This window comes from Pelophylax lessonae (assembly GCF_965119305.1).
Source record: "Pelophylax lessonae genome assembly, chromosome: 3".
NCBI lineage: Eukaryota > Metazoa > Chordata > Amphibia > Anura > Ranidae > Pelophylax > Pelophylax lessonae.
The window spans coordinates 473,588,350-473,613,807 of NC_138770.1; the positions used below are offsets into that span (position 1 = coordinate 473,588,350).

The 25,458-nt window shown below is 44.1% G+C and overlaps 1 protein-coding gene across 1 annotated transcript in view; it reads right to left on the bottom strand.

Annotated features, from left to right (window-relative positions):
• Nucleotides 1-25,458, bottom strand: part of ARID4B (AT-rich interaction domain 4B) — a gene marked incomplete at its 3' end in the record, with an annotated part of 1,242,797 nt that overhangs the window by 1,143,912 nt on the left and 73,427 nt on the right.

Here is a 25,458-nt window from a genome sequence, read left to right on the forward strand (position 1 = left end):
CTACAGTTGAGACATTTTGTAATTCACTACCTCAGCCATTAAGAGATATGAACGATCTGCTACCCTTTGAGCAATTATGTGTTTCAGATAAAATAGCAAATAATATCTCAAATGTCTATAAAATTGTGTTAACAATAATAAATTAGACAGGGCCCTCACTTAAAGAAAAATGGGAGAGAGACCTTGGACCTTGTAGTAAAGATGTCCACTGGGATAAGATTCTGCAACTTGTGCACAGTTCGGCGATAGACACTAACACAGAAGAAATAAACTACAAATTGCTCACTAGGTGGTATAATACCCCTGATAAAATAGGTAGATTTCAGGTAGAGAGCTCAAGAGATTGTTGGAGGGGATGTCAGATGATTTGACAATATCCCACATATGGTGGGAGTGTCCGAAAATTAAAATATTTTGGAAAGAAGTCTTATCATTGATAAATAAAATTACAAATATAAAATATCCCTGAAGATCCTTGGAGATGCCTATTTCATGGAACACAAATGTCAGTTAAACAATATAAGAAAACATTACTTCCCCACCTATTAAATTCAGCTAAAAGTTTAATCCCCTTAAGATGACAAAAAGAAGAACCCCCATCAAGTAAAGATTGGTTGATTAAGGTGGAGAAAACAAGAAAATGAGAACTATTAAGGAGCTGGGGGGAGGAGGAATAAGGGATTGGGGCTGAAACTTGGGAAGAGTGGCAGATCTTTAAAGACTCAGAGGAATACAAAGAAATAATAGAAGAAGGATTGATAGAAGGGGTAAGGGTAGGGGAGGGATGAGGGTTAAAAGGGTTAAAGGGTAATATGTCAATTAAATTGTATGGATATGATCTCCAGTGAGTGGAGTGTTGTAATGTTTTTTTTATTACCTGAAAAATTTAATAAAGAAATATAAAAAAAAAAAAAAAAAAAGAAAATCTAGTGTTGCCATGAAACATTTCGGATATAGCAAGTTTCTTATGGAATAGATTGATTACATGCGAAAGTGTTTGTATTTTATCAAGAGATTTAATATCAGTCGATAACTCCCAGAGGGTGGCAGAGTAGAGACACACATCTACTGAGCTCCCGGCACATACTAAACTACCTGGGGGACATGACACTTACCAAAAAAACGCAAAACTAAAGGCTCAGTTAAGAAACCCAGTTTGAGCAAAACTGAGGGGGAGATCTCAGTTTTTCCCGGGTTCGTCTGGGTCCAAGATGGCCGCACCTCGTGGACTGCAGGCTACAGCCATGGACTCTGCTATCATGGGGAGTGCTCACACGGCCACTTTTGTATTACCAGAACCACTCGAAGCCCATACAGATAAACCCGACTGAACCCAGGCTGGAGGAGGGGGTCCTGTCCTTGAGGGCGGATGCTGAACTACGAGCACTGTTGCAGGCTCTGCCCACCAAGGCGGACATTGCTGCAATGGTAGCCCGGATAGAAGAGAAGCAACAAGCCGCCATTGAGGAGGTGAGAGGTAGGCTGTGTCACAGAGGATGGCGGCGGGCGAGTCTTCCCTTTCCTCCCTGGAAGGACGGGTGTGCTCTCTGGAAGCCCATGCTAAAACCCACCTAGAGGCAGAGATTACCCTACAACTACGCATGGAGGAGCTGGAGGACAGAAGCCAACGCAACAAAGTGCGTCTGCGGGGTCTCCCGGAGGCTACCAACATTGAGAACTTAGAGGATACTACAAAAAACATATTTCAGAAAATTCTTGGAGACCTGTACCCCACCAGACTGCAGTTCAACAGGATTTATCGAGCTCTGGTTTCCCGCTCCACTGATCCTGACAGACCACGGGATGGGGTCTGCCGAATCCATCACTTTGTGGATAAAGAGCTAATTTTAGATGGAGCTTGGGATAAAGGTGCAGTAGATTTTGACGGGGCACTTATTAAAATCCTTCTGGATCTGTCTAAAGCTACACTGCAGAGGAGGGCTCTCCTCCGCCCGGTACTAGACAAGGCGAGACAGCTGGGCCTGATGTACCTTTGGGGTTTCCCCCTGTCAGTTACTTTGCGTGATCCCCAGGGCTCTTTTACTTTACGATCACCAAGTGACCTGCCAAGTCTTTTTTTATTCATGGGTATAGACCCCTTCCAGGTCCCGAATTGGCTGGTCTTTTTTTATGGACCGGCGAGGATCAGAGACGTAGCATTATCAGGAAGGAGGCGACAGTGACAGCAGGAACGGCGGAAAACAAAAGAGGGGTCCCCCAAGGTGCCGCAAGAAGCTGGACTGACATGAATAAAAAGTAAAGCTTTTTTTTTTTTTTTTGGAAAAGATCCTGTGAGCAATCTCTTTACATCAGATGTTTAAGCAACATGGTGTAGACCTGACACTTTGTTTTTTTTTTTCCTTTTTTTTTCCCCCCTCTTTTTTCAGTTTGGATAAATTGGGTGGGTGGATGATGTTAGGAGGGTGGATTGAATGAGGTGGAACTGCCGGGCTCAGCATAGTAATTGAATAGCTCACTGTTTTTTTGATTATATTATAACAATTCTCCTTTTTTTTTTTTTTTTTTTTTTTTTAAGCACAGGCAAGTATGAGGTCTTATTATTAGATTCCTCCCTTCCTTTTTTTTTTCACCTAGATATAAGTTTGCACATTTAATATATATTCAGTATGAATACATTATTATTGTATATGCACTTGGAATGCTGGGCGTCGTTGTGCACCCGGGTTTGGGCGTCTATGGGATCTGTTTGGGAGTTTCTTGTGGGGTATCTGTCCCCGGGTAGCTTGGTATTGTTTGATTTATTTGCACAAGCTGTTTATTTATTTGATAGACGTAAATCATTAATTTACACACCGATAGATTCTTGATAACTTAAGCTGTTAGTGTTATCCTTAAACAATGACTTCTCACATTAGAGTTTTTTTTTTTTTATGAAGTTTATGACGACTTGATTTTTTTTTTTTTCTCTGGAGATGTCTACCGGCCTATTGGGTGGCTGATATAGCTAGCCCCCCCCCCTCCCTTTTTTTTTCCTGCCTCCTAGATAGCTTGGGGATGTAAGGGAGAACTCCACTCCGACGCGGTACACAGAATATATTAGAGGAGACTGCGGGAGGGTGGCCCAAGTACGTTTACCCGCGGGTAACTAGCCCCTATCTTATAATCAGCCAGGGTACAGGGCTTCTTTTGATTGTGCACAGGTGGTTATCGGATCGTGGATGGCCGGGATCTGTGCCACCTTTCTTTATTTGTTACGGCCCTTTACTCGCTTTGTGGATATAGGCCCCTAATTGGGGTCCAGTAGGCGCAATATATAAGGCCTTTGCTGATTTATGGGTGAGGAGTGGAAGTGGGCCCCGATTGTGGGAGAGAGACCCTGGGTGTTGACGGGAGGTGGTTGACGGGAGGGTGTAACGTTCATGCGTTTTTGTTAGTGGATGGATTTACAGCTGCAGAATTATTACACTCAGTAGCCTTGTAGAGAATCTGTTGAACAAACATATCCAACTCTCAGGACTTCATCACCGTGTACAGCCTGTTATTTACCATATATATATTAATAGATGTTAATGGAGGGATAGAATATATGAGGATATATAGATGAGAGACAGGCTATTGTATGGTGAGCACTAGAAGTAGTATTAGGAGAGTTGCAGGTGATGGTAAAGCAGATAGGTTCTGATGTCAAGTATAGTGCAGATGGTAAGAGGACACAGATGGAGTATACTTAGACAGAGTAACCTAGTGCAAGGATAGTTGAAGGTAGTCCCAAGAGCTAACAGTCTATGCAGATGATAGTGAATAGATAGATACAGATAGTCTTGGTAATTGCAGTAGATGACAGTAGGAGATTGGTTAGTAAGAATCCCCTGCGGGGTACTTATCACTTAGATAGGTTTAGGAGTAACAGTGTCCATTGGAGAGGGGTGATCCCGTAGCGAGATACGGATCACCAGCGAGGTTTCCGGCTTCAGTTCAGCAAGGGAGAATGTCAGCAGCTCCGACTTCACAGGAGTAGGTGCAGTGAACATGCGGTTTGAACGAGCGATGAGTGACAGCAAACCGGTGATTGAAATAGCCGCTCATAGCGGCGCTCGGCAATGATATCATCCGGTCTTAAAGGTATATGCGTCCCTTGTTACACAAGATGGGACGCAATTAGGAGAGGAGAAATATGGAGACAAGGGTACCAGAGGTACCAGAACATTACAGTACCCCCCCCTTAAGGCCGGCTCCGGAAGGCCTCTAGAACTGGTTTTTCCGGATATTTCAAGTGGAAATTGCGAATCAGTCTAGGGGCATGTATATCGAGGTATCCAGCCAGGTGTCATCTTGGGGCCCATAGTTCTTCCATCGTACAAGATACTGGAGTCTTCTTCTATTAAAACGGGAATCCAAAATTTCTTTTATCTCAAATTCTTCTCCGCCCTCCACTTGTACAGGAGGTGGAGGTGAGATAGTAGGCCTTATTCCTTGGTTAGGAACATGGGGCTTCAGTAGAGACACATGGAAGACAGGATGTATCTTGAGGTCTACTGGCAATATGAGTTGTACTGCAGCTTTTCCAATAAGCTTCTCTATTGGAAAAGGTCCCAGAAATAGAGGTCCAAGTTTTTTACTAGGGATTTTTAGTGTCAGATTTTTTGTAGAAAGCCAAACAAGATCCCCACTGGCATATTGGGGAGAGGGTTTCCTACGGAGGTCGTAGTACTTTTTTTGTTGGCTATGAGCATGGGATATGGTATTGTTGAGTAATCCCAGAGAATCCTTTATCTGGGCAAGATAATCAGATGCCACTGGATTACTTGATGGCAAGATACGTGGAGGAAGGAGTGTGGGATGAAACCCATAATTCAGGTAAAACGGACTTTGCTTAGTAGTGCTATGAGTAACGTTGTTATAGGCGAATTCCGCCAGCGGGAGGAGATCTGCCCAATCGTCCTGTAGATACGAAGTATAGCAACGCAGGTACTGTTCAATGCACTGGTTAACTCTCTCTGTCTGTCCGTTGGTCTGAGGGTGGTAGGGAGAAGTAAGGTTACGCTCTATTCGCAGTATATGACATAGAGCTAGCCAAAACTTTGAGATGAATTGTGAACCACGGTCAGACAGTAGTGTATTTGGAATACCATGTAACTTAAAGACATGTTTCACAAGTAATTCCGCTGTTTATTTGGATGAAGGTAGTTTTCGGATAGGAGTGAAATGTGCCATCTTGGTCAGATGGTCCACTGACACCAAGATGGTGTTGAATCCTTTGGAAGGTGGTAGTTCCACTATGAAGTCTAAGGATACCACTTCCCACGGAACCTGGGGTATCGGTAAACTACAAAGTAACCCCGATGGTTTCGTGTTGTCAATTTTAGACCTTGCACAGATATCACAAGATGAAACGAACTTTTTTACGGTTGTCTTCATGTCTGGCCACCAAAATTGCCTAGTGAGTAGACTGAGAGTTTTAGTCATACCCATATGTCCTACCATAGGTACATCATGCGACAATTCTAAGATCTTGGTTCGCATAGTAGGGGGTATGTATAATTTATCGTTGTAGTAGAGGAAGCCTTCTGCGTCAGTAGTTAGTTGTGGTGGAGGTGAATCCAATCCTATGCTGTGCAAAATCTCCTCCTTCAGGGAGCGAACGACTCCGATAATACGTTCAAGTGGTATTATAGGAACTGAGGGAACCTCAGTACAATCTTTCTCGGCTAGTCGTGAGAGTGCATCCGCTTTTTTATTTTTGTCTGCGGGCGTGTAAGTCACTAAAAAATTAAATCTCAGAAAGAATAACGACCACCGTACCTGCCGGTGGGAAAGAGTTCTATTAGTCTGAAGGTATTGAAGGTTTTTGTGATCAGTATATATCAGAATTGGCAATTGAGTGCCCTCAAGTAGATGTCGCCAATTCTCTAACGCCAGTTTTATTGCTAATAACTCCTTCTCACCTACTGGGTAGTTCACCTCGGGACTACTTAATGACTTTGAAAAGAAAGCAACTGGGTGAAGAGGTGAGGTGTTTGTTGGTCGTTGTGAGAGAACTGCTCCTACTGCCATATTAGATGCATCTACCTCCAAGATGTATTGAAGGGATGGGTCTGGATGGCATAGTATGGGGGCAGTAGTAAAGCTTGATTTCAGCAGAGAGAATGCTCCATTTGCTTCTTTTGTGAGAGGTTTCACAATCGCAGAGAAGTTCTTAATGAATTTCCTATAGTAATTAGAGAATCCTAGGAACCTTTGTAATGCTTTGCGAGTGGTTGGCACAGGCCAATCCAGAATGCAGGATATTTTGCTCATGTCCATTTTGATTCCACTTTTAGATATAATATACCCTAGGAATAGTACTTCCTCTTTATGAAACAAACATTTCTTTGATTTAACATATAAGTTATGTGCAAGTAGTCTTGACAACACAAGTCTCACATGTTTTATGTGTTCAGGTAAGGAATGAGAATAGATAAGTATATCGTCCAAATATACTACCACACAAACATCAAGCAAGTCTCGGAATATCTCATTTATAAACCGTTGGAAGGCTGCGGGAGCATTACATAGCCCAAATGGCATTACAAGGTACTCAAACAGTCCGTATCTGGTTCTGAATGCCGTCTTCCATTCATCCCCTTTACGGATTCGAATTAAATTGTATGCCCCTTTTAGGTCCAATTTTGAAAAGAAAGAAGCCCCACGCACCTGTTCGATAAGTTCAGGAATAAGGGGTAAAGGATAACGATCCTTTATTGTGATGGCATTTAATTGTCTGAAATCAATGATAGGCCTAAGGCTAGAGTCCTTATTGCGGACGAAGAAGAGCCCAGCAGCAGTGGAGGAAGTAGAAGGTCGGATGAATCCTTTTGCCAAGTTCTCATCCAGATACTCCTTAAGATGAGAGAGTTCATCCTGTGAGAGTGGATAAACATGTCCGAAAGGCAACTTGCTATTAGGGAGTAGATCGATACAACAATCATAGTCCCTATGGGGAGGTAGCATTTGAGCGTTTTTCTCAAGGAAAACCTCCGATAAATCCTGATAACACTTAGGAATAATGTCATCCGGCAGTACAGACAGGATCCTATCATGTGTGGGGAGGTTACACGTCGTCTCACAATAGTGAGAAGAGAAGGCTAACGTTCTTGTTTTCCAATCGATGATTGGTTGATGTATGTGTAACCAGGGAAGTCCCAAAATGATTGGAAAATGTGGTGAAGTTAATACATCAAAGGTGGTGGTCTCCACATGAGACTCGTCAGCAGTTACAAGAAGTGCCTGTGTCTGACTGGTGATAGGACCAGAGGATAAAGGGGTACCGTTAATAAAACTAACGGAGACAGGTTTGGGTTTTGAAACAATAGGTATTTTATTAAGGAAGACAAAACAAATGTCAATGTAGTTTCCACAAGATCCGGTGTCAATCATAGCCTTGGTGGTGATCCTAGTTTGGTCCCACTGCAATGTTAATTGAACAAAAAGATAGGGATTAGAAAAGGAAGTTGTGAGTCCCCCTAGCAAGACATTTGAACACTCACCCTCTTTTCTGCGGACAAGAGGACAGCCGTTTACCAAATGATTCGGGGATGCGCAGTACATGCAAAGATGTTCGGTTTTCCTCCTGGCACGTTCAGAAAGGGTCAGAGGTGGACGTATCATTCCTACTTCCATAGGAGTAGGGTCAGCAGGCAACATCCGAGAAGGACTGGAAAATGGTGAGCCCATCTTCTCAGCCTTTCTTTCTCGTAGTCGTCTGTCAATATTGATACTGGTCTGGATCAGTCCCTCTAGAGTGCCAGGTAAATCCGCTCGGGCGAGCTCGTCTTTAACGGCCTCAGATAGGCCGAGTCTAAACTGCGTTCGCAAAGATGTGTCGTTCCACCCTGAATCAGGGGACCATCTTTTAAAATTCGCCACAAAATCTTCAACAGGTCTACTTCCTTGTTTTAAGGCCCGTAATTGGGTGTCAGCGGTACTCTGCTTGTTGGGGTCTTCATATAAACTAGCAAGTTGTGCTAGAAATAAGGGATAAGAATTAAGGAGTGGATCATCCTTTTCAAAGAGAGCATCTGCCCAGGCCCGGGGTTCACCCGTTAAATAGGAGATGATGGTACAAACCTTAATTTGGTCAGTGGTGTAGGTTAGAGGTTTTAACAAAAAAAACAATCGACATGCGTTTTTAAATTCACGGAATTTGCTCCGATCACCAGAAAATACTATAGGAGGGTTTATCTTAGGCTCACGGGGCTGAGCAGCAGGAGGCTGTGTAAGACGGCCAAGCTGCTGTCTCAAGGTCTGATTTTCATTTTGTACCTCTGTAAGCGCAAGGATCAATGCATCTACTTGCTGTTTTAATTGTAGTACATGAGTGGATAATTCTGCTGAATCCATATTTTTTTTAAAGGCTCGTTCAATCTGTAACGTTCATGCGTTTTTGTTAGTGGATGGATTTACAGCTGCAGAATTATTACACTCAGTAGCCTTGTAGAGAATCTGTTGAACAAACATATCCAACTCTCAGGACTTCATCACCGTGTACAGCCTGTTATTTACCATATATATATTAATAGATGTTAATGGAGGGATAGAATATATGAAGATATATAGATGAGAGACAGGCTATTGTATGGTGAGCACTAGAAGTAGTATTAGGAGAGTTGCAGGTGATGGTAAAGCAGATAGGTTCTGATGTCAAGTATAGTGCAGATGGTAAGAGGACACAGATGGAGTATACTTAGACAGAGTAACCTAGTGCAAGGATAGTTGAAGGTAGTCCCAAGAGCTAACAGTCTATGCAGATGATAGTGAATAGATAGATACAGACAGTCTTGGTAATTGCAGTAGATGACAGTAGGAGATTGGTTAGTAAGAATCCCCTGCGGGGTACTTATCACTTAGATAGGTTTAGGAGTAACAGTGTCCATTGGAGAGGGGTGATCCTGTAGCGAGATACGGATCACCAGCGAGGTTTCCGGCTTCAGTTCAGCAAGGGAGAATGTCAGCAGCTCCGACTTCACAGGAGTAGGTGCGGTGAACATGCGGTTTGAACGAGCGATGAGTGAGAGCAAACCGGCGATTGAAATAGCCGCTCATAGCGGCGCTCGGCAATGATGTCATCCGGTCTTAAAGGTATATGCGTCCCTTGTTACACAAGATGGGAAGCAATTAGGAGAGGAGAAATATGGAGACAAGGGTACCAGAGGTACCAGAACATTACAGAGGGTGGTAACAGGCACTGCTCCCTGATGACCGGCGGGCAATTATAGAGAGGGATTTCCCTTCTGCCTCTTCCTTTTTTATTCTTTGAAGGGAGGGGGGTGTAACGGACCGTTCAGCAGACAAGGGGTTAAAATCCGTTTAGGCAATATGCCCCTTTCTGAGAGACAGGCACAGCTACTGCAGAACATCAAACTCCCGAACTGGATACAAAATAGCACTCCAACCTGGAACCTCACGAATAGCTGCTAGCAGACGAACAGGAAAAACATACATCAGCTTACACTCCTAGCAATCAGTCTCCAACAGCATACAGTGAATCCCCCCAAGAACGAGACAAAGCTCCGAGTTGAGGGTAAAACAGGAACAACATTTATTGGAAGAACACAGCACACTTTTATACAGAATTTGGAACATCCTTCCCCCAACAACCGCTTTCCCATTGGTCAATTGCACAGTACCTGCAGTTCCCAATAAGGTCCTCTCCAGCCATGCAAATGAGGGCTTCAAAATGAGTCAGCAGTGATTGGTCAGATAACTTGACCAGAAGGACTGCCATGCAAATGAGGACTTGAAAATGAGTCAACAGGGATTGGTCAGATACAGAACAATGGTTCCCTAACGAGCCCTCAATACACATTACTCTGAGTGTCAATACATCCCTTAGCAGACAACAGGTGAGGTCATTAGCACACCTGACAATAGGTGAATGGAGAGCCACCTCAGACAGCCCGTCTCCTCAGAACTTCCTGTAATGACCATATTAGGAGTTGACTTCCTGTTCAAAGACCTCATGGCAAATGGGAACAAAAATCTTCATATTACAAGGGAGACATTATTCCTGAATATGACTGTCCCATTTGTAGTAGTCCAAACCATATTTTCAGTGTTCACCACCCTCCTGGTCACCCTGCATCCATAACAGATGCAGGGTGACTTAACCACTTAAGCCCCGGAAGATTTTACCCCCATTCCGACCAGGGGGTATTTTGCGATTCGGCACTGCGTGACTTTAACGGACAATTGCGCGGTCGTGCGACGCTGTACCTAAACGAATTTGGCGTCCTTTTTTTCCCACAAACAGAGCTTTCTTTTGGTGGTATTTGATCACCTGTGCGATTTTTTGATCACACGCTATAAACAAAAAAAGAGCGTCAATTTTGCAAAAATAGCAATATTTTTCACATTTTTTTATATGAAATTCCCCAAAAAAAAAATTTAAAAATCAAAATTTTTTTACTTTTTCGGCCAATTTGTTTTATGCTACCTATGTTTGGTAAAAAAAAAATCGCAAAAAGCGTATTTTGATTGGTTTGCGCAAAAGTTATCGCGTTTACTAACAAAGGGAAAGATTTCTGTCATTTTTGTTGTTTTTTTTTTTTAACGTGTAATGGCGGCGATCTGCGATTTTTTATGCGGTACTGCGACATTGGGGCGGACAGATCGGACCCTTGACTGACATTTTTGACACTTTTGGGGTTACTAGTGACATTTCTACAGTAATCAGTGCTATATATATGCACTGTTACTGTAAAAATACACTGGTAGTGAAGGGGTTAACTTTATTTGGGAGGGAGGGGCTGTGTGTATCCCTAGGGGCGTGCTTTCAACTGTGATTGGCTGGGGCTTGAGCTGTATGGACACTGATCAAGGGATCTACATACTAGATCCGAGTGATCAGTATCCTAACAGCAAGGAGAATGACAGGTGGCTTGTTTACACAAGCTGCCGGACATTCTCCCTCTCCCCCGCCGATCGCCGAGTGACCCGATGTCCGCCGGTCACACGCGCGGGGGGGGTCCGTGACCACGCGGGAGCGCGCCTCCGGGGTGCGCGCTCGCTCCCTAGACCCTCACAAGCTAGTGACGTAGCCCTACGTCACTTTGCCTGTGAGGGGCTGACTGCCGACGTAGATCGGCGTTAGGCAGTCGGCAAGTGGTTAAACATAAGAAAGCCACACAAGGCTGGACATAGTGCCTCCCAACCTCTTTAAAGGAATTTGGGGTCCACAACCCCCATGCCCAAAGTGACTCCTGTCACAGGGGGATACTTAGTTAACAGGGAGCCGGGTGACAGTGGGTTAGTGTCATGCTTTATCTTTCCATGCTGTTTTTTATAATGCCGGGATTTACTTTATTTTATTTATTTATCTTTTGATTTTTTTCTTTGATTGAGGGCTGTTAAGTTTTTGATCCTTGCCGGTATGGCTGGAGGGGGTCCGGGAGAGCGGTGTCTTTATTTCTTTTTTCTTTCTTTTTACTGCTCTCCATGTCCTGGATTACTTCCCCACTTAGGCCAGTACACTGAGGGGTGACTTTGGTCACATAGTGTACACGGGAATTTTCCCTGTTAGTGAAAGTGTGTATTGTTTTGAGGGAGCAGGGTGGTCAACGACCTTAACATGTATAGCTTGGAAGAAAGAAGAGACAGAGGGGGTATGATAGAAACTTTTAAATACATAAAGGGAATCAACTCGGTGTAACGCTCCTGCGTTTTCTGAAACAAGATGGATTTGCAGCTGCAGAAAAACTCCACTCAGCAGTCATGTAGAGATACGTTGAAATACCAATTCCAACTCCCAAGACTCATCACTGTGGTCTGTCTGATTCAGCATACAAATATACACACTCAATAAGATGTTCCTGGAGTGATAGATGTATATAGCAGTATAGTGGTGATGAGCTGAAGAGACAGGTATGAACAGTGACAATAGGTGAACAGCAGTTGAGAGAAATGTTCATGAGAGCATAGATGGTAACAGGTAGGATGCAGATAGGTTAGCAATTATGTATGGTAGTAGGTGGTAGGATAGCAGATGACATACAGGAGAGACTAACCCAGTGCAAGGATAGATGTTAGTAGGCTCAAGAGCTAGCAATCTAATTAGTGCAGATGATAGTAACAGTCCTTAATATGCAGAGCTAGATAGTGTAAGCTTAGTAGGAAGGTTATGGAGGATTCCCCTGCGGGGTACTTATCACTAATAGCAAGCAGTAGTAGAGAGGTTCGGTATGAGCGAGTGATCCGGTAGCGGGATACAGGGATCAGTAGCGAGGTTCCGACAGCGAGGTACGCTTGCAAGCATATGAGCTTCAAGGCAGGTCAGCAACAAGGCACATTGAATGAACATGTGAGTGAGAACGCCGGCGGTTGAAATAGCCGCTCTGCGGCGCTCAGTGATGACAGCATCGGTCTTAAAGGTGTATGCGTACCTACCAGAAGAGAATGGTGGGACGCATACACTGAAGTGGAAAGTGGAATAGGGGTACCAGAGGTACCAGAACATTACACTCGGTAAAGGAGGAGAGCATATTTAAAAGAAGAAAAACTACCACAAGAGGACATAGTTTTAAATTAGAGGGGCAAAGGTTTAAAAGTAATATGAGGAAGTATTACTTTACTGAGAGAGTAGTGGATGCATGGAATAACCTTCCTGCAGAATGCTGAAGTCTCGAGGGGTGACCATTCTGTTGTCCTCCAAACTTTCTTGGAAACTGAATGATATTTTGTCTGACTCAGAGGGACGATATTTGTTTATTAGAGGGATGGTCGGTGATACACAGCTTACATTTGCAACATTGTATGCACCAAATGATCGCCAAGAAGTTTTTCTTAGGCGAGTGACTAAATTGCTCCTGGAATTTGTGGAGGGACAGCTTATTTTAGGCAGGGATTTTAATGCCCCGCTTTTGGCCCCGTTTCAACACTTCTACGGGTAGATCGGCTATCTTGCCGTCTACCGGTAAAAGTATCCGCAGACGTTTTATAATGCTCAATGGATAGACGTATGGCGTTTGTTGCACCCCTCCGAGAGGGATTACACATTTTATTCAGCACCTCACAAGTGCTATTCACGGATTGACTATTTTTTAATCCCGCATAGGCAGCTCCATGCGATTAAAACATCAACTACAAATCGGGGATATAACATGGTCAGATCCTTATTCCTTGTCGGACTTTGCTGCCTCTCGTTTCTGGAGGTTGAACGAGAGCCTCCTACAGATTCCTGAAGTTCTGACGGACATCTCATCTAAATTGCCGGACTATTTTCAGATAAACGATTTGGAGGAATGTGATATGGGGAATCTGTGGGAGGCCCATAAAACCGTCTTAAGGGGGCTTCTTATTAAACATGGATCTAGACTTAAAAAGGAATGCGATAAACAATTAATGCAGCTTTTAGATACGCTTCGTCGCCTTGAATCTCAACATAAACACGCTACGTCGCCGGCTCTGGAGACTGAGCTTTTACGAACGCGTCAACAAATAGCTGATCTCCTTTTGTTTAGATCTAAAGCGGCTATACAGCGGAGTCGAGGCTGGGGCTATGAATACGGAGATAAATGTGGGAAACGACTTGCACACTCCGTGAGAGAACCAAAACTATCAACCTATGTCCCTAATATTGTCTCAATGCAAGGCCATAAGCTGACCCCCCCCCCCAAACAGATTGTGGGGGAGTTTGGCTGATTCTATTCTTCACTGTATTCACTGACGGACGCCACTAAACCTACCCCGGTAATGGAGGATTATCTTGTAGCATCCCGTCTTCCTACACTCTCTACTGAGATAAGAGAGCAGTTAGATGAACCGATCACTCTGACAGAGGTTCAACAGACCATAGGTGCCATGAAGCTGACGAAGGGCCCTGGACCAGACGGCTTTACGCTCCAATATTTTCAAGTTTTTCTTTCTATTCTGGGTCTGTACCTAGTCAGACTCTATAACTCTGCGAAGGAAGGGGCCAACTTGCTTAGGGACACCTTAGCGGCGCATATTACTGTTATCCTGAAAGAAGGAAAGGACCCTACATCTTGTGGAAGCTATAGGCCTATTTCTTTACTTAATATTGATTTGAAAATGTTTACGAAAATATTGGCTAATCGATTAGCCCCACACCTTTTTGACCTTGTTCACCTTGACAAGGTGGGTTTTGTTCCTAGCCGAGAGGCTAGGGACAACACCACTAAAGTCTTAAACTTGATCCACGTGGCTAATACTTCCAGAATCCCGAGTGCTTTCATTAATACTGACGCGGAAAAAGCCTTTGACAGGGGGAATTGGCGTTTCATGGTTACAGTCCTTAAATATATAGGCTTGGGAAGTAATATGCTGCGTTGGATCACTAGTATACACTCAAACCCCACCTCACAGGTCAAGGTGAACGGTCACCTATCTGATCCTTTTCCCATCAATAATGGTACGAGGCAGGACTGCCCTTTGTCCCCTCTTTTATTTGCTCTCTCGTTGGAACCCTTCCTTTGCACTATACGCCTGAATCCAGATATCCAGGGATTGAAGGTTGGTGGAAGTCATTAGAAGATATCCGCCTATGCTGATGATCTTATGTTCTCATTGACAAACCCAACCGTTTCCCTTCTGAATTTATTACAGGAACTGACTAGGTACGGAAACCTTTCGAACTTTAAAAGTAATTTTAGTAAATCAGAGGCGATGGGAGTGGGGGTTTGCCCGCCTCTCCTACGTACTCTACAAACAAGCTTTGGCTTCCGATGGACCGATAGGGCCTTACGTTATTTTGGTACCTTTATTCCATCATGTTTGTCTAAGGTCTATGAATTGAATTCCCCCCCCCCCGATCGGAGAGACACGTTCCCTCTTGGATAAGTGGCATACAGGTCTCCACTCGTGGTTTGGCAGGTGTAACCTGATAAAGAGGAGTATATTGCCCAAACACATTTACTTGATAAGGGCTCTTCCGGTTCGGCTGCCTGCCCGGTATTTTCACTTGATCCATTCCCTCTTCACTAAATCTGTTTGGGCACAGAAAAAACCTTGCCTTGCGCGGACGCAACTGACCCTGCCAAAAGCCTGTGGTGGCTTAGCTCTCCCAGATATAAAGTATTTCCAGGCAGCTCAACTGAGTAGTGGTTGATTGGTGCAGACACCAGGCATCTAAACTGTGGATCACTATAGAACAAGCACAGACGAATATTCCTCTTAGGGGAGCACTTTGGTGCTACCCAGACTTGCCATCGCAATTGCGTCTTCACCCCCTTTTTGGTACAACGTTGCGAATATGCCATCAGGCTATCGTGCGGTACTCTCTTTCCCCTCCTTGCTCTCCATTATTTCCCGTGATTGGAAATCCGCGGTTCATGCCGGGCCTTTCGTCACCAGATTTGGTGACAATGGGCGCATCCGGATATACTCGGGTCGCCCAGTTTCTGGCCTCAGATAGTTGGCCGACATTGGAGACTTTGACGACCGCGGATGGCCATTTTAGCCTCACCTTTTAGTCTGCCTTGCAACTTCATCATTTTTTACATGCTTTACCGAATCCGGTGGATTCGCACGTAGTTTGACTAGATTTGAAGAATACTGCCTGAAAGAGGGGGCCCTGCCACATACACTTTCTTTATTATATAGTCTACCAACGATTCCGTTGGATAGACCTCCTTTGCCGTGTCTGACCAAATGGGCATCTGATCTACATCGCACTGTCACACCATCGCAAATACAGAATATTGTTTTGTTTTCCTTTAAATCATCTATTTGTACCAAAATCCAAGAGACCAATTTTAAGTTACTGACCAGGTGGTATTATACACCTCACAAACTTCATAGGATCTTCCCGAACGCGTCGGCGAACTGCTGCCGTTTTGGGGGGGGGGGGGGAGGATGCAACATTACTCCATATTTTTTGGTCCTGCCCGAAACTTTCAGTATATTGGTCTGAGGTTAGAGCTATTGTTCAAAAGTTTACGGAATATTCTATTCAGGAGGACCCGGCCCTCTTTTTTCTTCACTTATCAGACATTCCCATACAGCGATATGAGAAAATCGGTGGTGCGTCATCCAATTAATGCAGCTAAGGCATGTATCCCCGCATTGTGGAAAAGTTTATGTCCCCCTACGGTAAAGGACTTGCTACGGAGGGTAGAGGCTATTAATAAGATGGAGGACCTGGTGCTGACATCACATTGTAAGCGGGAGCTATATCATGAGACCTGGGAGCTCTGGACCACTTTTATTTCGTTGAGGGTATTGCCCTGTTGCATTCATGAATGGAGATGGGGGGGGTGGTCTCCCCAGTCAGGGATGATTTTTTGGCCTCTCTCTGCCTTTCATATCTTTCTTTCTGGTGTTGTTTTTTGGTGAGTTTCCCCCCCCCCCCCTTTCTTTTTTTTTTTCTTTGGTTTTGTTTTGTTTGTCTTGTCTTAATAAATGAGGGGCAAATACGGAATGGACGGGCAACCTGAGAGCTTATTTTACTGCCAGCCCTGATTATATGTTGTGGGAAGGTATATAAATCCAATGAGACCCTCTTGTGTGAGTCCATGGAGGGGGCAGTGAGGATATAAATTACTTTTTATGATGGCCTGGTTCTTTATGATGGTTTGGCTGTTATGTACTCATTTTTGTTCCGCTGTATGCCCTTTTGTGTTCTAAAAAAAAAAAAAAAAATAAATAAATAAATAAATAAATAGTCCCCCCTTCTACCGACCCATTTTAACTTACAAGAGAAGGGAAAAGGGGATAAGACCACCAACGGTATATGCTGGAAGGGAAAATTCCCCATCGCTTACCTGGGAGGTGCCGATGCCAGAGCTTGCCTCTACCGCCTGAGCGGATGCTGTATTGGAGTCCATCCTGCTCTGTGTGGTGGTCCGCAGCCTGTGCTGGGTCTTCACCTTACACCGGTGGCCCAGATATCTCCTATTCACGCCTTTAGGAAATCGTAACTACCGTTTCCGGCGCCCGCGTATGTCGACGCTGCGCCGGAAGTGACCTGTGCCGCTTCCTGGGAGCAGAGTGCAATGCCGGCGTTCCGCCCCCTCCACTCGTGGCGCCAAATTCAAATTTGCAGGTTTCCCTGCTGAATTGGCGGCATCACGGGTACACAGAGGTGGTTTCTGCGGGAAGTATGGTGGCTTTCAAAAGACTCTTAGACTTACATCTCAAGGATCAGGACATTAAGGGCTATGTGAGATGATTACAGCCACACACACCTACACAGGTTGAACTGGATGGACTATTGTCTTTATTCAACCTGACCTACTATGTAACAGCCTGTGCTGCTCCAAGGATGCCGCCACGAACGGAGAAGACTCCCCCTGCAATTCCACTGACGACATCCACGGTCCTGCCCCTATGGACCACGAGATACAGGAGACAATGCGGTAAGCCCCCATTGCAACAAATCAGGGTACCACACTGGGGCTGGAGAAGATGCATCCTTCAATCCCGGTCTTTTTAGGACAGTTCCATGAGACCCGGAGCTTCAGTTCCTAGGAACATGTTATCCCCCGTCCGGAGGAAACACGAATACTGAAGGTGAGGACTAGGGCGACACCTTTTATTTGATTGGAATGTGTTTCCTGTCCTGGTAGGAGGAGCCCTAGGTCTCATGGGCTGTCCTGGAAGACGACTTGAGAAAATAGTTTACCGTGTCCTCGGTAAACTGACAAAGAACTGGAGGCTTTTACCATCTTCTGATGATCAGCCCGCCTCTAGTAGCTCCCCAAGCCGAGTAGAGCAGTAGTGGCAGTCCACCCCAGGGTGAATCGCTGTCTGGAGACCTCCTTCATACCGTCCCAGGTAGATGGAATCCCCCAGATGTCATAGTTCTTTATTTGAACGAACCCCCTACTGTAGAATTCGGCCCAGGCCGCCAGTTGAGCTGATCCCCAACTTTTCTTGTGACTGTTAGGTCTCTTTTTTTTTCACTTTTCTGTTTTGTGTTGGTTTCCCTCACCCTCTTATCCCAGGAAGTTTTGAGGATTTGTTGACTATCAATCCGAATGTCCGTTGGATGCTACCTTCACTCGAGCCCTGCTGCTCCCCTCTTCCGGCCAGGAGACCATCTAAACTTTGTACGTCACCAACTAGTGGACATCAATCCAAGCTGCTTCAACCCCATAGGAAGTCTATATTACGGACATCTAAACTGTATACTATGCAATGACACTTAAAATAATTTCATTAAACGCCAACGGACTGAATAGCCCCTATAAACGTAGGGCCTTGTGGACGAATGCTAAAAAACTGCATGGAGATGTACTGTGTGTCCAGGAAAAAAGCTCCCAAATGCTACCATAAAGACTACCCTCATGCACTGACAGCTAACGCACATGAAAAAAAAAAGGTGGGAGTCTTTATTGACCTTGGTAGCTCTGTAACCTTCTCTGCATAAGTCTGTCTGTGACCCTCAAGGACCAGCTATATGCGATATCAACAATACCACATACACTATCATAAATGTGTACACCCCCAACACTGGACAACTCAAGTTCTTGCGGAAGGTCCGAAGGCTTGTTAAACCTCTACAAAGAGGTTTGGTGGTGTGGTGCGGAGACTTTACCTCCCTAATGAACCCTAAACTGGACACCACGGCTCACAAACCAAAATCACAGCGCCACCTTCGGTCTTTTGTGTCTGAATCTAGATTATATGATGCGTGAAGGCGTCTTAACTCTAATGAACGTGATTACTCATTTTTTTCTGCAGCACATAAATCTTTCTCGAGGATTGACTGCTTTTTCTCTGACCTCCATTTATTACAAAGGGTATCTCAAGCCTTTATACACTCTATAACATGGTCAGATCACGCCCCGATTTCTCTTGTATTGAAGACTATAAATCTCACCCAACCACACTTTGGCAGAATAATACCTTTCTCCTGTCCCAAAAAAAATAAAACCTTGAGAAAGAATTAGAGCTCAACTGCAGGAATATTTTCAATTTACCGTATATACTCGAGTATAAGCCGACCCGAGTATAAGCCGAGGCCCCTACTTTTACCACAAAAAGATGGGAAAAATGATTGACTCGAGTATAAGCCTAGGGTGAGAATGCAGGGCGGCGGGCATGGTGCAGGAGAATGCAGGGCGGCGGGCATGGTGCAGGAGAATGCAGGGTGACTGGCATGGTGCAGGAGAATGCAGGGTGACTGGCATGGTGCAGGAGAATGCAGGGTGGCTGGCATGGTGCAGGAGAATGCAGGGTGGCTGGCATGGTGCAGGAGAATGCAGGGTGACTGGCATGGTGCATGAGAATGCAGGGTGACTGGCATGGTGCATGAGAATGCAGGGTGACTGGCATGGTGCAGGAGAATGCAGGGTGACTAGCATGGTGCAGGAGAATGCAGGGTACTGGCATGGTACAAGAGGATCCGGGGTTGTGGGTATACTACAGGAGATGCAGTGCTGTGGGCATGGTACAGGTGGACCATGCCCACAGCACTGCATCCCTTGTAGGCTTGTGACGGTATCAGATTTTCATGCTGCGATTAATTGATTAAGGTTTTGCCACGGTATACGGTATTATCACGGTATTCTATTATTAAATTTAAATTATTAAATTTCCACCTCACTTCAATTTCATTGCTGAATTTAGGGGCTTTGGTTCACTTATGCACATTATTATATAGTCAGTCAGTACAGACTCTGTGAACCAGGCCTAAAATAGGTCATCAAGCAGTGTCTGGCCTAACTGGTGATAACTGGTCCTGGCGCTCGGCTCCGATCCGATGGCCTGGTCATTAAGAGGGCAAATCCTTGTGGTCAAGATGTGGTTAAACCTGAAGGAGGTGTTGTTTATAAATGACTTTACTATTGCTTTAGGCCTGGTTCACATGTATGCGGGTTGGCGGTTCACATGTATGCGGGTTGGCGGTTCACATGTATGCGGGTTGGCGGTTCACATGTATGCGGGTTGGCGGCCCACATTTGCACAGGCATAGCAGCCCATTGATTTGAACGGGCTGCTATGCCCTCATTTTCCGCAGAAAAAAGGTGCATGCAGCATTTTTTTTAAAATTCAGTGGCCTTGAAATCCATCCTGCTTTTGCACCATGCGACTAACCTACAGTTCCTGCTCTGGCAAGCTTTCTGCATTTTTTGTATACGTGGGCACGGCATTTAAAAACAGTTTGCGTGTGCAGCAACGGCAGGTAAGTCGCATGGTGCAAAAGAAGGATGGATTTCATGGCCACTGCATTTTTTTAAATTCTGCATGCACCTTTTTTCAGCTGAAAACGCAGGCATAGCAGCTCAAGCCCATTCACATCAATGGGCTGCTATGCCTGTGCAAATGTGGGCCGCCAACCCGCATACATGTGAACCGCCAACCCGCATACATGTGAACCACTAACCCGCATACATGTGAACCACCAACCCGCATACATGTGAACCACCAACTCTCATACATGTGAACCACGCCTAAAGCAATAGTAAAGTCATTAATAGATAAACACACCAGTCCTCCTGCAGGTTTAACCACTTCTGGATCGCAAGGATTTGCCCCTTTAAAGACCAGGCCATCGGATCAGAGCGCCAGGACCAGTCATCACCAGGTAGGCCAGACACTGCTTGATGGCTATATAATAATGTAATGTGGGCTGCTATGTGTGTGTGTGTGTATATATATATATATATATATATATATATATATAGATATATATATATATAATATATATTAGAGCTGCACGATTCTGGCCAAAATGAGAATCACGATTTTTTAGCTTGGAATAAAGATCAAAGATTCTCTCACGATTCTCTGTGTAACAAAAAAAAAATTGGGATAACTTTACTGTTCCGTTTTTTTTTTTTTTTTTTTTTTTATTCATTAAAGTCTATTAATTGCGTTTGAAAGACTGCTGCGCAAATACAGTGTGACATAAAATATTACAACAATCGCCATTTTTTTCTGTAGGGTCTCTGCTAAAAAAATATATAAAATGTTTGGGGGTTCTAAGTACTTTTCTAGCAAAAAAAAAACTGATTTTAACTTGCAAGCAACAAGTGTCAGAAAAAGATCCAGTCTTTAAGAGGTTAAACTTCCTTTCTCCCTGGCAGAGAGAAGGAAAAAATACAATGTAATCATTTTTGTTTATAGTTAGGAGACTTAATGCTGAAAGGTGTGAGTGAATGAGTCATCCAGCTCACTGAAATGTATCAATTCACAAGTCAGGCAGACTTGACAGAGAAACTCGGTATTTTAAAAATGCCACAATAACAATACCGTGGCTATGCAATACCGCGATATATCGAATTACCGAAAACCGGCATATGTCTAATCCCTTGTAGTATACCCGCAGCCCTGCAGAATGGCAGGTAGTGCAGCAGCTTCCCTTACCTGTTCCAGAGGCGCCTTCATTTTAAAAATGGCACCGCCCGGCCCCGACACGTCATTGCGCACGCACCGCCGCTCGTATACTTTCGGCTATTCCCGTCCTCTCCCGAGCGGCGGCGCAATGACATGTATGCGCCGGGCGGCGCCATTTTTAAAACTCAAGCACGTCGGAGCGGCCGGGAACTTTTTTTTTTTTTTTTTTCTTGACTCGAGTATAAGCCGAGGGGGACGTTTTCAGCACACAAAAAATGTGCTGAAAAACTCGGCTTATACTCGAGTATATACGGTAACTCTGTACCTTCTATGGATGTCTTTGTGACTTGGTGTGCCCATAAAGCAGGGGCTAGGGGCTTGCCGATTCAACAGGCCTCTAGAGCGTGAAAACAGAGGATGCAGGCCAAGACTGACCTATTGGATAAAATTCAAAACTTAGAGAGAAGCACTAAGACATCTCCCGAGAAGGATAAAATGGAGGCCTTACTATATAGCTAGACCGGAATTGCGTCTTTTACGAATGTCAGGACAGAAAAGATTTTAAATCACTAAAAGCAAAATATTACTCTCAAAGCAACAAAGCAGGGACATTTTTAGCTAGGAGACTTCAGAAACAGCGTATAACTTGACATCTATCCAAAATCCACTAGATGGCAGTGTAGTATATCATTCTCCTGATATAGCCAATGCATTTAAAACTTTTCTACCACTCCCTATATAATCTACACGAGGATCCCACTACACCCCAACCCACACAGGAGTCCATCTCAGCTTACTTATCCTCTATCCACCTGCCCCAAGTAGAATCAGATGTCCTGGAATTGTTAAATGCCACCATTTCTGTTGCTGAAACAACCAAAGTTATTAGGGGACTGAAAAAAAATAAGGCCTCAGGAGCTGGTGGTTTCTCCACAGAATACTATTAAGCCCATAGCGATGTCACTGCACCTCATTTCACCTCTGTATTCAATAAAGCAGCATCCTCTGGTTCCTTTCCGGAAGAAATGTTAAAAGCGATTGGGATTACACTGCCTAAGCCGGGAAAGGATCCAGATCATCCCAAGAATTTTAGACCCATAGCGCTGCTAAACACAGATTTAAAGATATATGCCAAATTATTACCAAATAGATTTGCCACGGTTACCCTCTCCCTTATAAGTCAGATCAAGTGGGTTTTGTGATGGGACGTAAGGCTCCAGATGGCACCAGACATATGCCCAATTTGTTAAAGGTTCTGGAGGGTCGAGGTGAGCAATCAACCCTTTTTGACCCTAGATGCCCAAAGGCTTTCGACAGGGTTCGCTGGGAATTTCTGCGAGCAGTTCTTACCAAGTTTAGACCTATGGGAATGATACACTCTGGGATAATGGCACTCGACTCCAAACCATTAGCTTGTATCTATACCTCAAATGTCGTCTCTGAAGAGTTCCCTATAACCAATGGCATCCGCCAAGGGTGCCATTTATCACCTTTTGTATTTACGATTATGGAACCACTGGCCACTGCAATCTGGACAAATTTCTGGAGTGGTTTTATCACATAGAATAGGTCTTTTGGCAGACAACGTTATGTTAACCCTAACAAAACCCCATGTGTCACAACGGAAAGTCCAAAAAGATTGACAATTTTAGTAAGGTATCCTACTATAAAATGAATGTCACTAAATCTTCTACTAACCCGATACAGGTGAATAAAACTGCTCTCCATACGGTAAAACCAAAATTCAAATACCAGTGGGAAACACATTCCTTAAAACACCTAGGGATAACCCTGTCCTACCCCACCACTAAATTCTACAACCTTAATTTTATACCTCTTATAGAAACGATAAAGGAGGACTTCCACTCCTCGCTTTAGGAGTTGTCCTAAGCATGAGTTGGCTAGGCAGGGTGGTGGCATTTAAAATGATGACATTGCCTAAAATACTGTTTCTTTTCCAAACGCTTCCCATCCCACTACCTAGTAAATTCTTCAGGGGTTGTGACATTATGCTCAGAAAATATATATGGAAAAGGGGTAGAGCCAGGGTCTCTTTCAACACCTTAAGCGAGCATAAATCCAACGGGAGGGGTAAACTTATCAGTGTTGAAACATTACCAATACGCCGCAATACTAGATCAAGCGAAGTCCTGATTTCAATTTACCTCTGACAAATTGTGGGTCTCCTTTGAGACTCCTTAAAGATAGGGACCTTCCTTCCCTTCTTCAGGCTACAGCCTTTAACCCAAACATCCAAATGACATATACCTAGCATACAAGCCTCTCCGGAAGCCTGGAGAGCCCTCTTAAGTATAAAGCCCCCCTGAATCTGACTCTCCCCGAAATCCGTTATTACTTATGATATATGAATACCTTATTCCCTCATTGGATGTGACTCATTTGTTAAAACTGGGGGTCCGGGAGGGGGGGCATGTCCGACTTCCGAGATGTAAGGAGCTCTTTCTGCTTCGCCGCATTTATCCTGAGCGGAATCCTGACACATCCAGAACTGCACTTACATATGATGGTGAAGTACGGCAGAGACGTTCCAATGTCCCCAGAAAACATATCCCCACAATCCCCTGAAAATCCAATATAGGGACCGCAGCGTGTTTCTGGAGAGCGTGGCCTCGGTCAGCCCAGGGGATTCCTGGCAGGAGGGTCAAGATGACTGGCAGGACATGCAGGCAGCTACATCGGCAAATGGGACAGAAACTGAAAAGGCAAACTATAAGGTAACGGAACCAACTTTGTCACAAATTATGGAAGCTATTAAGAACTGTCAGAATTATTGGGGGATATTAAATAAAAGAAAAATTGTATTTTGGCATAGTCATATATACAGTGGGTACGGAAAGTATTCAGACCCCCTTAAATTTTTCACTCTTTGTTATATTGCAGCCATTTATAGAAACATAGAATGTGTCGGCAGATAAGAACCATTTGGCCCATCTAGTCTGCCCAATATATCTGAATCCTATGAATAGTCCCTGGCCCTATCTTATATGAAGGATAGCCTTATGCCTATCCCATGCATGCTTAAACTCCTTCACCGTGTTTGCAGCTACCACTTCTGCAGGAAGGTTATTCCATGCATTCACTACTCTCTCAGTAAAGTAATACTTCCTCATATTACTTTTAAACCTTCGCCCCTCAAATTTAAAACTGTGTCCTCTTGTGGTAGTTTTTCTTCTTTTAAATATGCTCTCCTCCTTCACCGAGTTGATTCCCTTTATGTATTTAAAAGTTTCTATCATATCCCCTCTGTCTCTTCTTTCTTCCAAGCTATACATGTTAAGGTCCTTTAACCTTTCCTGGTAAGTTTTTTCCTGCAATCCATGTACTAGTTTAGTAGCTCTTCTCTGAACTCTTTCTAGAGTATCTATATCCTTCTGGAGATATGGCCTCCAGTACTGCGCACAATACTCCAAGTGAGGTCTCACCAGTGTTCTGTACAGCGGCATAAGCACTTCTCTCTTTCTACTGCTTATACCTCTCCCTATACATCCAAGCATTCTGCTGGCATTTCGTGCTGCTCTATTACATTGTCTTCCCACCTTTAAGTCTTCTGAAATAATTACTCCTAAATCCCTTTCCTCAGATACTGAGGTCAGGACTGTGTCAAATATTCTATATTCTGCCCTTGGGTTTTTACGCCCCAGGTGCATTATCTTGCACTTATCCACATTAAATTTCAGTTGCCAGAGTTCTAACCATTCTTCTAGTTTTCCTAAATCCTTTTCCAGTTGGCGTTTCCCTCCAGGAACATCAACCCTGTTACATATCTTTGTTAAAATCTTTACTAAAATCATTTAAGTTCATTCTTCTTCCTCATGAATGTACACACAGCTCCCCATATTGACGGAAAAACACAGAATTGTTGACATTGTTGCAGATTTATTAAAAAAGAAAAACTGAAATATCACATGGTCCTAAGTATTCAGACCCTTTGCTGTGACACTCATATATTTAACTCAGGTGCTTTCCATTTCTTCTGATCATCCTTGAGATGGTTCTACACCTTCATTTGAGTCCAGCTGTGTTTGATTATACTGATTGGACTTGATTAGGAAAGCCACACACCTGTCTATATAAGACCTTCCAGATCACAATGCATGTCAGAGCAAATGAGAATCATGAGGTCAAAGGAACTGCCTGAAGAGCTCAGAGACATAATTGTGGCAAGGCACAGATCTGGCCAAGGTTACAAAAAGATTTCTGCTG